Genomic DNA, 849 nt, shown 5'->3' with positions numbered 1-849 from the left:
AATTTCACATACACTCTATTGATCCTTTTTTGTGCAGTGGTTTTACCTCTGCATACTTAAGCACATCAGGGAAGTTTGCTTGCTCAAATGACTGACTGATTATTAAGGACAGAGAGTGTGCTATTTTATCAAATACAAATTTAATTACTTTGGTGGGTATTTGATCCCATCCTGGAGCATTTTTGTTTGTTAATGACAAAATAGCATTTTTACATCTTCAGCTGAGATTTTACTAAATATCACAAAGTGGTCACTATTATTGTTTAGGCCAAAGCAATTCACACTGTTTTGATAAGTAATCACATTTACACCACATTTTGTTACATTTATGAGAAACTTATTAAAACATTGAGCTATTTGAGAAGAGTTTGAAATAGTAACGTTGTTTTGTATGTTTTTTGAAATTTCCTGGTGGTTAACTGTTGTACCTAATTCTGATTTAATAAAAGACCATACTGCTTTAGTTTTATTCTTACGTCCTAAAATGCGTGCAAGGGATAAGTCCCTGCAGACGCGCTATCCTCTGTGCCCATGGTGGCTCAGATGGATAGAGCGTCTGCCATGTAAGCAGGAGATCCCGGGTTCGAGTCCCGGTCGGGGCACACATTTTCAACATGTCCCCAATGAAGTACATCAACGCCTGTTTGCAGCTAGGGTGTCCATTTAATTATCATTTCACTTGTAATTGAATTAACAGCAACTCTTACAGGCGTACCTTCTACATGAAGAATAGAAATCTTTACAAAACTGACTCATTCCTCATATGATTTGTTCACTGCATGAAATAGAAACAAACACTTTAAGTATCAATGAGCACACTGTACCATATAGTATTTAGTATTGCAGTTT

General features: G+C 36.2%; 1 non-coding gene across 1 annotated transcript; it reads left to right on the top strand.

The window, feature by feature from the left end:
• The first annotated feature begins 527 nt into the window (after window positions 1–527).
• Trnat-ugu (transfer RNA threonine (anticodon UGU)) lies at window positions 528–602 on the top strand. Its single transcript has one exon. It is a non-coding gene; the product is annotated as a tRNA-Thr (tRNA).
• The last annotated feature ends 247 nt before the right edge of the window (window positions 603–849 follow it).

This window comes from Schistocerca serialis, chromosome 3 (genome assembly GCF_023864345.2).
Source record: "Schistocerca serialis cubense isolate TAMUIC-IGC-003099 chromosome 3, iqSchSeri2.2, whole genome shotgun sequence".
NCBI classification, from domain to species: domain Eukaryota; kingdom Metazoa; phylum Arthropoda; class Insecta; order Orthoptera; family Acrididae; genus Schistocerca; species Schistocerca serialis.
This window is presented reverse-complemented; position numbering and strand designations above follow the sequence as displayed.